This window comes from Denticeps clupeoides, chromosome 6 (genome assembly GCF_900700375.1).
Source record: "Denticeps clupeoides chromosome 6, fDenClu1.1, whole genome shotgun sequence".
NCBI lineage: Eukaryota > Metazoa > Chordata > Actinopteri > Clupeiformes > Denticipitidae > Denticeps > Denticeps clupeoides.
In genome coordinates, this window is record NC_041712.1 from 2,320,905 (window position 1) to 2,335,468 (window position 14,564).

The 14,564-nt window shown below is 40.5% G+C and overlaps 1 pseudogene; it reads right to left on the reverse strand.

The window, feature by feature from the left end:
• Positions 1-3,446: 3,446 nt before the first annotated feature.
• Positions 3,447-14,564, reverse strand: part of LOC114792114 (Down syndrome cell adhesion molecule homolog) — a 31,646-nt pseudogene continuing 20,528 nt past the window's right edge.

Sequence of the window (14,564 nt, forward strand, 5' to 3'; positions counted from 1 at the left end):
CTTTTGAGTGTCAAGGCTGTGAATACATGTTTTATTTATTATTATTATTTTCTTTACTTTATCAATGTGAGGTTTTGTACATAGAATACTTTTTAAATAGCTTAAAGTATTTTAAATAATTTTTGTAATAAGGCTGTAACATAAAAAATTGTGGTTAAATTGTGAATACTTTCCAGATGTATTGTATGAATGTATCAATGCTCATGTGAGCTGGATTCAATAAGTCACATGTCAGCACTGACGGCCTAATGATCTCTGAATTCAAGAATACAAGTTGGACAGGTTAACATCAAAATCTTTAAATCCAAGAAAAATGGTTTAAATGCACCTGTCTAAGTCTCCATCACCAAAAATATATATATATATTGTGTGCATTCCTGTTGCTATGTACAGCAGGCAGTGTCCCCCTTGGCCACCTGAATTTTATACTGGACGCTGAACCCCTGCACTTCTGCTTCCAGGTCACTGTCTCCCCGGCTGATCTTGCTCCCTCTGTTGGGCTGGAGGTGGTACGCGTGACAGTTACACCATATTTCTGGTGTAAAGTTCTACTATACCGCAACCTGAAGAACTGTTCTGAACATGGAAAAGAGTTCTGGTTTTTGCTTTTCCTGAAGGACCTGGATTGTGTATCTCAGTAAATTGAAAATGAATTGTGAGAACTGAAGCTGAATTGGGAGAAATTAATATGTAAGTTCAGAGCATTACTATAGAATAAATGCAGTTCTAAATTCATTGGAGTTCAGATCCAAATGAAAACATTTCAGATTCAGCACAACTGACAGTGCACAATTTTTCAATAATTAACAATATATATATCTATCTATCTATGTAACTGTGTATATATATGGTTTTGAGTCATATCTTGATGGAATTATTGAAAAATAATCTTATTTGTATTTATGCAATTTAATCTAACCATGCTATACAACCAAATGAATGACAATTATGAACATCACAGTATAATATTTGATCAATATACGAAATTTATTCATCATGTTTAAGACTGATTTGTGGAATACTTACCAACAACAACAACAACAACAACATTTATTTCTTATATAGCCCAAAATCACATACAGTATGTCTCAATGGGCAATGGGCCATCAAGGTGACTGATGGAGATTGATTTGTATTCCCCTTATTTGACTATTTCACTAAGGAACAGGACTCACAAGTGATAGCAGCAAACCATCAGGATGAAAGGGTAACGTCTTAACGTATACGCTGAGATAGGAATGTCACATATTGAACTTAATGATGTGCAACAATGTTTTGGACATAAACTTCTGGTTGTTCTGGTGTACTGATGGTGTACTTAATAAATTGGGAGAAATTAATTTGTAAGTATAGAGCATTACCATAGGATAAATGCAGTTCTAAATTCATTGGAGTTCAGATCCAAATGAAAACATTTCAGATTCAGTATTTTAATGCAATGACTGACATTGCACAATTCAAATCGTGCATTCCAGATTCAAATATATACAATAGAAATTCACTTTCTAGTGTCACAAATAGACATTTTAACCCCTAGCACTAATCCAAACCTCAGTTCTCCAGAGAAGAACGTCAGTGCAAATTAGCTTTTAGTTCATATGACAGAATTTTCTGCTAGAATCATTCTTTAAAATGAAATATCATGAACATTTACTTAACTGGCTAGTACAAAAATAGAATTTTGTTAATTTTTGTCTTCATTTTTTTTGAACCCCAATGGATTCCCATTAGAGTGGTTATGTGCTTTTCCTATCACAAAAGCTAATTCATTTGTAACATTATGTAATATATTTATCCAGTACTCACACCTATTGTAGAAGTCTGTAGACTGGATTTATTGAGAGGATCTATTGAAGTAAAGTGCCTAAACTGACTCGCAAAACCAATTCATAGTGTTTATAATTAAATGTAGTATTGGGACTGCCAAATGAAGTTTATTAAAAGAAATCGACACATCTAATTGTACATGTGAAATGGTGGAACTTGATTTTTCCAAAACTGATTTTTTTTGTACATTTAAAGATGTCCTGTGTTTTTGTCCAGTATTCAGCAGGATTTTCACAGATGCTCTAATATTTTTGCATCATTCCACCTCTAGATGAGAATAAGCTCATTTTCATTTTCAAGATGATCTAAACTTCACTGTGGTGAAAATAATTCAAACTCTATAATAGGAAATGTTTTAAATATTGTCATATTTGGTCAATTACTATTATTAAATAATTACTATTATGACTCATCAAGCAAGCATATTCTTATGAATTACATAATATATTAATGGACTGCCGGACCGCTTTCTTCTCATCAAGATGGATTCCAGCCACTGATTGTTAAACTGTTTGATACTTGGCTCTGTATTGGAGCAAAGGTACTGATGACCAAGGAGTGTCTAATGCACTGACAGTATTGATGACAGCATTTGTTGTTGGAAAAGCTGCTCTGATACAATACTTTACTCTCTAGTGCCCAAAAATATGCAAACAGGAATCACATCAGCTACATGTTAATGTAGATATAACTAATGCAGGAAAGGGTTTATAATATGTGTGCTATATATGTAAGTTGTGCACCATTCATGGTTATGTGGATGTTTTAAATATCAAAAAGCCAGAGGTCTTTTGGGGAACAGCCTTTTATTAATCAGTTAAAACTGTATAATTTCTTCTTCATTTGAGTGACACGAACGTGAACACCCTGTCCAAAAATAAAAAGCAACATTTGTAAAAGGATAATAATGGTGACAATTAATTGATCTCTTTTTTTTAATCTCACAGCATTCTTATCAAATTCTCCCTGCAAGACAATGGTTGGTGCAGCATGACATCTACAACAGATTTATGTTCACACAATCAATATTCACATATAGAATTTGAGTTTGGTTTTTAAGGGGATTGTTTAGATTGTCTCAGTTATCCCTGTAGAGGAGTATTACTGCAATGCAGCAAAAAATAAATCTAGTGAAGATGACAGAGTGAGTGCCCTGAGGACACTACCAAGTGCACTACGTGCACAGGGTTAATGAGCAGACAGACCGTTAACAACAACCACCTCTGGCCACATAAAGAATGTTTACCACCCAAACCACCCACATCCACACCTGAATAAATTATTTTCTATTTTGTCTGCCCCTCTACTCTTACTCACACAATATGTTACAGTACATTATAAAGCAAAAGTATTTTCACTGTTTTAGTATATTGCACCATTTGAGTTTGGGACTCATAAAATGATCAACCAAGACTCATTTTCCTAATTAAAACAAGATATGTGCAAACATGACTAAGGACTTTATTAACCAAATCAAAATTTCCCTGTAATATCCACAAATAAATGTGATTTCTCATTTATATATAGATATATTTATATATTTATAGTAATAAGAATACTAAATCTTCATATTGGATCATTTCTTTGAGTGACAAAATTCTAAGCTGGACTGACCAGCCTATATAATAATTGTTGTGTTTTTTTTTTTTTTTTTTTTTTTATGCATCTGTAGGAAATAGATTCTATTTAAACAGAACAATCTGAGAACAGTGATGACTTAGGACCAGTGGTTCACTTTCACGCCGAGGCTTCACTCCCGCATTTCATTCCTTGTATTATAATAAAATTCAGTGGCAAAAATGGACTCCCACCTTCACTGCCATACACTTACTTATAAATAATAATATTAATAATAATAATCTTTCGTAATATTTTGGCAAGCTCCTTATGGAGTGTCGTTTTAAATGAATTCACAAGTAAAAAATGCAACAAAAAAGCAAGATAAGTTAATAAGGATAAGAATAAACATTGCCCTTCCTTTAGGAATGGGAATTATGTACAGCTGCTTGAAGAGTCTGCTTTTTGCACAGGAATAGAACTTCTGTGTGTTGTCTGGTCCATGCACTTGTGTTATACAAGGGTATAGGACTTTGCGTAGGGATTGCTGCTCTGTTTAAGGTGTCCTCGCGAGTCCAGCAAAGACTCCTGGGAGGTGCTTAATTTGGCTGCTTGTGCCAAGTCTGACCCCGCTTCCCGCTGCGGTAGTGTGGAGGCAGTGCCCGGCTGCCATTGCTGCACGTCCCTGTTGGTGGGCACTTCCAGTGGGGTGGGCTCCACCAGGAGGGTGGGCCTTTTAAGCGTGCGGCTCTTCTGGGGCTCCAGGCATGCCTGTCCCAGGGCCGCCTCGCGGCTTGCACCAGACACACCACGGTTTAGGAGGAAGTCCATTCGAAGGTAAGGGGGCAGGTGCACCAGCTCACCTCCTAGAGGAAAAGTAGACTTAAATAAGATGGACAGTTGCAATAATTTTGGTCAAATCACTGCAACCTTGGGAATATTGAGAGGTAAGCAGAAGTTCACCAATCATGGCAAAAATCAACAACTATTAACTTAAACATCATGTGACTGTGTATGAATGCTTTTAGAGCTTATCACTGTATGAATTCACACACAGATATCACAGATTAAAAGCCACATGTGCATCAAATATGTCTTGTATATACAAAAATGTCTGCTAAAGACTGCTGTTTTCTTACAGGAAGAGATTTAAATAACCAAACAAAAGAAAAACCATCTCCTGCAACTTCATTGCAAAAATTGCCTAAAAACACCATAGCATTTCATTGCAATTGTTTTTAGCAAAGCTGTAAATTATGTTGAATCCCCTAAATTTCTGATAAGAACGTTTTCAGATGTGCCTCAACACATAGTTAAACACAGTTTAAAATAAAAAATTTAGCTGTGGCGGTAGGTGTTCTCACCTGGCCTATGAGCTTTGGGCACAGCCATGTTCATGACCCTGCAGACGTCCTGAGGTTTGGGTGGGGACGCTGTGAACCTGCAGATTCCTGACTCAGAGGGTGTGCTTGATGTCAGGCTGTCTGTGTACTCATTGGTGCCTGCAGTCATCTGTTCTGAGGACGTGTCGGAGATGAAGCACTCTGTGATGGTAAACTTAGCGTGTCGAAGGTGCTCCTCCATCTTGGCGTGTTCATAAGCCCGTGCCAGCTCCTCGTACGTGGACGACGCACTCTCTGTAGACACCATGCTGCTCCGTGCACGATCTGACCATACAACAACCAAAGCAATAGTTTGTTTCCGAGTTGTACTTATACTTGCTAAATTGTGTGCGGTCACACTGAAGTCATGGACACTTTCCATCCTCAATGGTCGCCATCATGGCTTTGAAGTAGACAACGCGGATTAAATATATCTTCCTTAAGACTACACACAGACAGAGGATTTATTAAGATTTCATAATGAAGATTTATATTATGAACTGTGTTTCTATAATATCTGCATCTCTGGCACCAGTCCAACAACTGACTACAGTGCAGTCCTGTTATTCTGATCCCTCTGTAGACATTACCTGTGTCTTGAGATGGGCTGACACTGTAGCTGTCGCTTTCCTTGTCCACAGAACCAGCCACTCGGGGAGTAGGCAGCCTCCAGTCAGTACTGAGGGTGTGGGTGGACACAGGGGGGTGTGGTCGGTTGAGTGTCCATTGGCTGGCATAGCGGCTGCGGGCAGCAGGGCCTGCTTTGGCTGTGCGCCGTGCTGTGGGATCTGCAGGGGGTTATGGGAGGTTATGTAGCCTGCAGTGTCTAGTTCACCAAACACTTTGTTTGCTCTGACAGCACATTACGCCCTCTACATTCCCCCTTCAACCATTCTGTGACGCTCTGCTTCCTCTGGGCATCACAGGGGGTGCTGCACACCTAAGGAGCAAGCCCTGATTCAACCTGCGTAGCATCAATATAACCAGGCAGCGCCGGGGATTGACAGAGCGGTTCTCTAACATGCTGCCCAAGGGTTCCACGTCCCCAGTGTCTCCCTCTGTTTGGGTTTTGTGTACCACACAGGAACGTGTGTGTGTCCAGGACTACTGACTTGCAGGAAATCTGGAGGGCTGTATGGCAAGCAGGGCAAGCAGGCAGCAGTGGCAAGCCGCATGGAGTCTACATACAGCAGAACCAGATGGAACTGTGTTCAGCGCAAGGTGGGGCGGCTTTGTTGATGCCCATTCCTAATAAACTGTGTTCATTTCTGTCCATTGTTTCCATTCCCCCCCTGGTTGTGACACATACATGGTAAAATGCAGGTATTGGGATTACAAACAAAAAAGGCAGTGAGTGGCAACAGTGAGTCCTGCAAATAGGACTGTGCCCGAAGAGTGTGACATGCCAGAACTAGAATACAATTAAACCCATTTTGATTATTCTTGCATTTCTTAAACTTTCCTAAACAAGCTTTAGAACAAATTATACATTTTGTTAATTATAATATATACCTGTCGGCTAATTTCCACTAGTAAAAGCTGGTTGCAAGATACCCCAGGGTTGATCATTGGACCTAGATCAGCACATAGCTTCAGCACGCATCTAAGTAATCTAAATCATCATCAGGGGCCAAAAATTCTTCATGGTTCCTGAACACCCGTTCTCTTCTAACTCTGCCACGGACATAATCTTCTAACAGTGCCAGCGCATCCATTATGTTACACCATACAGGAGTGTGATCGCGGTATTTATGTGTTTTCAGCAATCAAACTGATTTGTTTCACACTGTGTTCAAATGTTCATTATAATCACGGCCACCACTTATTTAAATTTCATCAGTCCATTCACTGCATTTTTTAATTGATGAGAATAAACTTTCGTTTTTGAAAGAGTTCTTAGTTTCACATCTGTCTAAACCTTTTCACAGCGCTGTTTATATATGTCAGGACTGGCTGCAGCTGGAGACATCACCTGTGCCCAATCCAGACAGCAGATAAGAGGCGTCGAGCAGCGACCCATCGGTGGCTACCACATTCTTTATGAACTCTTTAGTGGACCCTGCAACTGTTTGAGTGAAGTTGTTTTCAGTTCTGGCAATCGGCACACGCCAGCAGGCTAGTTTAAGTTCTCCCCTTTATTTCCCCTGTTTTCGGCCATCGTGCCGTTTGTTTCCTTTTAAATAAGTCATTGTTTGCATTATGTCCCGCCTCTGCGCTTCCTTCCACATCAGCTCGCATCACATTGTTACCGGTTATAAAATGATCAGTACAAATGTACATTTACAAATGTACATTACAAATGTACATTTAAAAGTATAATTCAATTACAATGTTCTAAACAAAATATGTATATTTTCAGAAATGAGTGCTTACTAGTTCCAGGCCGAGCATCAGATACATCTACTAGTGGGCCAGTGGCCTGAGAAAGTGACTGGTAGTGCACAGTGTGAGTGGCAGTTGATGACTTCTGCTTGGCCGTCTCTCCAAAGTCATTATCGGTGAGCAGCACTGTAGACCTGTCGTCTGGAGGACAGGAGAAACAGAAAGTCTGAGTGTCGCTGCCACTTCACAGGTCAGTCAAATATAATTAAACACCATCTGCGTAGCTATGACTTACCCACTGTCTCCATGGTGTCCCTCTCTTCAATGAGCAGCTGCGCTCTGGGGATGTCGATGTGCATCCTTAATGTCTGCTGCTGCTTGTTCACGGTGTCTGACGGCCGTGTGTTCTTACTAGAAAATGCATTTTACATTCCGACAAGCCCAAATCAAGTTTACAGGTTTTCATAGCATGAGAGAGTTATTTGACCCCTGGTTACTATGCCCCTGATTAAACTTATAAGAATAACAGACTTACCTCATCAGCATTTCAGCCAAGCTTTTGGCATCTATGGAACCAAAAAAAAAAGTTTTTACTGATCTGTCACATAGGCACTTTAGATATTCTACACCATAGAACGTAGACCGTGCGTTGCTCAAGGGGACCTCAGTGGACTCGGTTGCGAGTCCACTTCGTTACCCGCTAGGCCACCACTGCCTCACCATAGATGATGTAAAATATAATCCATAAATTTTTGAATGTAAACAGTTGTATTTAAATATCAATATTAGTTGCATTACCACAACATTATGTTTATATTTCATTTAATACAAGCAACGGATTTGCTGGTGAATTATTAGTCTTATTTAGCGTCAGTAAAATATAGCCATAAAAGTGTCATGTTATGTTATACATATGGATGTCATTCTGGAGATTACTGCAAATAGAATAAGCAACATGTGCATATGTAAAAGATAAAGGTAGATAAAGGAGGTATGGCTCCACCTCTAAGCCTCTTCAGCCTCTGCTCCCTCCTCCTTCTCCTTAATACCATCAGCATGACGAAAAGAAGAACGATGCCTATGAGGATGCATGAGATGGTCACCAGCATCTTTAGGCCTTCACCTCCTCCCTTGCGTTCCTTGTTCTTATCAGGAGTTTTGACCAGAGGAGGGATTGTACCTTCACCAAAGTGCACAAACACACAAGTTAACAACGCCTGACCTGTATTGAATGAGAATTTGCAAATCAACTGAATTGTAACAACAATGTTCATTTATGTTTCTAGTCCCTGCTACAAAACTTATGAATATGAACAAGATGACATTGTTCACCAAAACAGCATCTCCAAAATGACAGAATGGTCAAAAAAGTGGTCCAAGGAAAGGCAACCAGGTTAAGGTGAAAAAGGGCAGATCTTGCAAGGATTGTTGGTGAAGATAGAAAGGTGTGAGAAAATACAGTGCAGGAGTAGCTGTGTATGGTGCAGAATAGCAGTAAAACAATCAGAGTGGCCCTGCTGGCATTCACCAACAACTCATCCAAGTCTGATTAATCATGTTATCATTTAAATATCTGTTGTTTATCTGGTGAAGAAAAGGCAGCAGGATGCAGGAAGGGGGTGAAGAAGTATCCAGGACGTCAGCACTTTCCTTATAAGGGACACGTGAAAGAGCTGGCTAACTCTCATGGTCCTGGGGATGGAGACTTGATAGGCCAGTGGGTTTATGTGCCGGACTACGCTGAATAGACCGACTTAGCATGGACCCAGCTTCTTGGAGTCTGATGGCATGGGGAGGTCCCACTTTGTCTCTGGGGTGGAAGAACAGGGCTGGGTGGCGGTGGCCAGCATGGCGTTTTATGGAGTCTGCTGTCCTGGGACAGTGAATAAGGGCCCAGGATCGGTGCAGCTTGCAAATGCGGAGGTTTACTGTGGGCATGGTACCATCCACCACATCAGTGGGGAACCAAATTGGCTGATGTCCAGTGGAGGCTTTAAAGGGGGAGAGGTGCTGGTTCCAAGCTAATTAAATATGGAGAAGAGGACCAGGACCAATTCAGGGAGGAGAACCAAGTGGATGGACGGCTGGAGCAATAGCACTTATTTTTGACATCTTAATTTATTCTTTCTGTTTGTCCATTGGATTCAGGGTGATAGCCGGAGGTTAGGTTGACCATCACACCAAGTTGCCACCAAAACTGTCTCCAGAACCGGGTGGTTCTACAGGAGAGCCACAGCCTGCAATGTAGGTGGTGAGCCAGGATATTCTCTGCAGCAGCGCTTGTGTTGCTTCCGTGCCTGGGGTGGCCTGATGGGGAGGTTGGCAGGGTGTTGCAGCGGGACAGGGTATCTGCGTTTGTGATGCGATACCCAGGGTGGTAAGTGGGAGTGAACTGGAACAGTGCCCATAGGGCCTGGCAAGATTTGGGGAAAGTGCCTCTCAGATGTATACAAGGTTTATGTGGTCCATGAGGATGAGGAAAGGATTTGTGGAGCCCTCTAACCAGTGTTTCCTCTCCTCCAGGGCTAGCTTGACCAAAAGCAGGTATGAAAATATTGTCCAGGAAGACAAACACGTTGGTGACCAGGGCTTGTTTGAGAAAATGAGGGGCATGACTGAATACGGCTGAGGGGGTCCTGAATCCGGTCTTCCACTCACCCCCTTCTTTGATTCGAACCAGGTGAAAGGCATTGCAGAGATCCAGCTTTGGCTCCAGCAAGGATATCAAATGCTGTGTTCAGCAGGGGCAGCGGGTACCATTTTTTCCTGCTGATTTTGTTCAGGTGCCAATAGAGAGGTAGACTGGATGAGAACCCTGTCTTTTTTCCCATGAGGGGCACTGCAGAGGATGTGGAACGGTGGATTATGCCCCTGGCACGGGAACCTGGGCTGATGTGCATGATGTGCATTTTCCCCACATCAGAATGGCCCTGGTACTCAGCAGACTTGGGGCACATGGAGGGCTAACAAGAACAGGCAGGGGTGATCCAGAAGAGTAGTCAAAGACAAAGAGTCGACACGAGGCTTGACCAAGAGCAGAGAAAAAGGCTGGCAACAACAGAGGTATAAATTCACAACCGAAGAGCTGGCGAGGAAGCAGGAAGATGATCAGATGGTTATAGTGGAGATCGTCTTCCTCCTGGTCCTTGTGGTGCAGCGACGTTCCAGGTGCCATGACATAATGTCATGCTGGAAATGTCACAATGGCATTGCGTCTTGTCTAGGCCTCCAAATTCATAAAAAGAGCTATACAATTTCATAGGTGTCCCATTTAGATGTAATGTAATGTAAGTAGCTTTCCTAGTAAAATACTAATGGAGATATTCCTGAGGTAAACCTGCACTACATGTTCAATGAAATGCTATGAAATACTTTAAATTAATGCTTAAAAGTTCAATAACACAGGAAATAATCAGAGAGCATAATATTTTGATCAATGTCACATGACAGAAATGAGAAAACACCTACTTCCATCACTGTTGAGAGTGGCAAACTTCACCCTTTTCTCTGCAAACCCAGCACTATTGTACACCTTCATCTGGAGCTCATACCACGTGGCCTCCTGCAGGTCTTTCAGCATGTAGCTCTTGGTGAGAGATGTACGAGGTCCAGCCATCCATAAGACGGTGTCCACAGGACGATAGTCCAGTGTGAACGATGTGATCGGGCAACCACCGTTGCTCCAGCCCATGAGATTGAGACTGACCCTGGTTGAGTTGATACTTGTGAAGAGCTCCTGCTCCTTGGAAAACTGTGGCTCTGTTCAAAAATGGAAAAACATATTATCAACATTCTACATCTTAATATATTCTAGACATCTTTACATATTCACATTATGAATAAGGTTAATATTAAAGGTGCAGGATATAAGTTGTAGTGATGAGGATGCAAATTGCAAACAGCTGAATGTATGTAATAGAACGTAGAATAACTAGTAACTTGTATTTCTTCAAATTGATTATTTACCTTTATTTAACAATATATTTTTATTAAAGCCAATTCATAAGTCCTGTGTAGGCATCCTTGAGAGTGCACAGATTGACAAAATTCCTATAATTAAAACCATTTCAATTAATTCTTGGAATTCTTGCAATGTGCTGATTTGTCAGTCACTTGTACTCCTGTGAAACATTTGCACGAGTTCTCCAATAAAAAAAAGAAATGCAAGCAGTAATGCAGTTGGGTAGTCTTAGTATAGAAGGACCCATGACCCATGTAAATATCAAGGGTTCAAGTTTATAAAAGCACACCAATTTTCCGTTGAGGCATTAAAAACTACTGAAACTGTAGTTATGAATACAACATTCCATTTTTCGAATAAAACCAACCTCTAAATACTGCACCATTAAATATTTTATCCCAAAAAATCACAATATCCATAGCCACTCTATTCCTGTATAGCATAAGTATGTTGAAGAAAATCCATCTCTGAAGGTAAAAGGAAAACATTCATCTAGACTCTTCTCCATCTGGGCCCCTCGGTGGTGGAATGAACTTCCCCTCGAGGTCAGAACAGCTCAGTCACTGAGCACCTTCAAACGACAGCTCAAGACCTTCCTCTTTAAAGAATATTTAGATTAAATTGTAATTTTCTTGTTGTCGAACTTTGTGTACAGAATCTACAACCGAGTGAATAAAATAGATGTATTCATAGTTGGGGTCCTAGTGAACCGGAATTGATCTCTTCATCGATGGTAACTTGAAAGCACGTTGTAAGTCGCTCTGGATAAGGGCGTCTGCCAAATGCCGTAAATGTAAATGCAAAATGAAACATGGTGGGTGTTGCATTTTTGTTCTGCATATAATGAGTAACGCTGTCAGGCAGACACATTATGAAAATAGGCACATACGTACACAAATTTTGGATTTAGAACTTCAAAATGGTTATTTACTCTGTAAAGCAATTAGGAATTATGTAATCCCACATTGGTGAACATAAAAAAGTCCACATTTTGACAACTGGAGAACCATTAGAAATTAAGGCTCTTTTCAACTTAAATTGAAGATTTCCTCTTTATAATTATGCATACCTTTTCCGTGAGTCTTGGCTTCAATGATCTCACTTATGCGTCCAGGGCCCACAGCATTCTGAGCAGTTAGCGTGAACTTATACCACGTTCCACACTTCAGGTTCTCTAATCGATACAAACGTTCACTAGGGCTGATCGGAATGCTTCCCCACTCTTCACTGTTGTCCTCGGAAAACTGCAAAATGTAACCTGAAGAAATGCAGAAAAAGCAGTGATGCTAATATACATAATAATACTAGTCTGATGCACAATTAAAAGAACATTAAAGATACTTTATGGTCACCTCTTATTGAGCTGCCGCCATTATCTCCTGGAATCCAGGACAGTGTGATGGAAGTAGTAGTTGTTTTAGTTACTGTTAGCCGTGGCTGGTCTGGTGGGACTGAAGATTTTTTTGGTGTGTTAATTAAGTAAAGAATAAAAAAAATCCAGAATGATAATTCATGTTAATTTGCATGCTATCATTGTTTTACCTTGAACCTGTAGGTTTAGTACAATTTCATCGGATCCCCAGCTGTTACTGGCTACACAGGTATAGTACCCAGAGTCCTCAGCTTTCACAGATTTTATGACAAAACTCCCATTTCCGTGGACACTTCTCCTTCCATCAATGACTGCAGGTGTTGGGCTCCCACTGTTAAGCCACAGAAGGTCATTTTCACATGTAACCGCATATGGTTTGAATCATAACACAACACAAATCTAGAAAACAATGTCAGTGTGATCACTATGTAATTTCATGATGCATTCCAATGGTTTGATGCAGCCGTCACAAGACTATAGAAAACCCTAAATTTTGGAAACTTCAGAAATTTATCACAATCACAATTTATCACAAATTTATTCAACAGCCATATTTCGACCTGTTACACAGTGTAGCATAGGATGCATTAACCCATCAGCAAAAATACTTCAAAATGATAAAGAAACCCCCACACATATCCAAGGAACTGTTTTTTTTTATATATTAAACGCAGTGATTTGGCATTATTTATTACCCATACACCATTGAATTTATAAAATTTTTCAAATTAAGTTTTATATATAAGACTTGAAATTGAACTATAAGTGGGTCACGTAACAGGACAATGTTTCTCACAGGACAATGTGTTACACTGACACAATACTATTGTGTGTCACGATTGGGTGCACCTAGAAATGCACCTCAGACCAATCTGCTTGACATCAGGGCTCCAGCCATGGAACAGATGTGGTTAATTAGGTAGAAATGGCTGGAGTCTGGTTATAAGGACTTGTTGAGCAGCCCATTGGGGCTTCTACATTTTTATGTGGACCGTACAACTTGTGTTAGTTGTTTTTAGTTCTGGCAATTGTCACACACCTGCGTTTTTTCCCGTTTTTGTTACTTTGTAAAACTAAATCCCATTGCGCTTCATTCTCCTATCATCTCGCGGACGTGACATCGTGTGTGTATGTGTATAGATACATATATAATTGTTTTTTGTTATCATTATTATATGAATTATTATGAACTGCTGAGGATTTGATGTTTACTGTTAACTTCTGATTACCTTTCCTTCATCCACTTGACCGTAGGAGGTGGGTCTCCAACTGCTTTGCAGGGTAAAACAATATCTCTCATCCAAGGTGTTGTCACGGTGCCACTGAAGGTGAGGATTCTGGCAGGAGCTAATGACAAAAAAAAGAGATGCATTCTATGTGGTAACAAATAAGAGTAAATAAATATAAACACGGTAATGTATTATGCATTAACCTGGCTATTTCAGTGGATAAAACCAAATTTACTGAAAGACAATATATGACTCCATCTGTAATCTCATAATATGAATAATTAGCAACAGCTGAATCATGGACATTATTCACTACAGAGGCTAAATCCTATGTCAGATGCGGTCTTGTCACCACTGCCAACTGTCCAAATGTAGGTTAAATGTTCTTTTGGCAGGTAAATAAAAATTTGCTGGCCACTGTCCAAGAATTTACTGTTGGTTCCTTCCTATTGGTTAATCACAACTTCAAGCTTAACTTAATCCATCATAATTGAAAAATTTGTGCATTAAAAATGTGAGGGCTAAGAAACTTTCGGTAAGGTGGTGGCCCGACAGTAGCTCGCAGCGGCCTCTCCTGTTCCACAATGGTGTTTACCACCATCCATCCTCAACACCTTCTATAGAGGAACCATTGAGAGCATTCTGACCAACTGCATCACTGTCGGGTTTGGGGACTGTATCGTATTGTATAGTGAGGACAGCAGAGATCATCAGTCTCTCTTCCCTCCATAACAGACGTTTACCACACACGCTGCATTCGCAAAGCCACCAGTATTGTGAAGGACTCTACACACCCCCCAAATGCACTTCACCCTCCTAACCACCTGGGTGGTAGTAGCCTAGTGGGTAACACACTTGTCTATGACCCAGACCTGGGTTCGAATCCCACTTACTACCATTGTGTCCCTGAGCAA